We start from the raw sequence: 487 nt of genomic DNA, 5'->3' as shown, positions 1-487 counted from the left end.
ATATAACAAAGAGTGAAAAATTTAAGGGGGTCTGAATACTTTCCGTACCCACTGTATATATATATTTATATATACATTTACATTTAGCTGATGCTTTTATCATTTTGTGATATATTTTAAGTGACTTACATATGAGGACAATGGAATCAATCAAAATCAACAAAAGAACAATGATATGCAAGTGCTCTAACAAGTCTCAGTTAGCTTAATGCAGTACACGTAGCAAGTTTTTTAATGATATAATAAATAAAAAGAAAACAGAATTAGAATTAGAATTAGAATTAGAATTAGAATAGAGAGTGCTAGAGTTAGAGGGTCAAATAAAGATGAAAGAGATGTGTTTTTAGCTGATTCTTGAAGATGGCTAAGGACTCTGAATTTACACAGTGAAGAATATGCAGTGTATTTATATATTTGATTACTTCATATAATGTGTGTAGCATTTCTTATTTATTTGTTTTACTGTAGTTTTTTTTTTTTCCTATTG

The sequence above is a fragment of the Sinocyclocheilus anshuiensis genome, unplaced genomic scaffold, assembly GCF_001515605.1.
Source record: "Sinocyclocheilus anshuiensis isolate Anshui unplaced genomic scaffold, SAMN03320099.WGS_v1.1 scaffold260, whole genome shotgun sequence".
Lineage (NCBI taxonomy): Eukaryota > Metazoa > Chordata > Actinopteri > Cypriniformes > Cyprinidae > Sinocyclocheilus > Sinocyclocheilus anshuiensis.
This window is presented reverse-complemented; position numbering follows the sequence as displayed.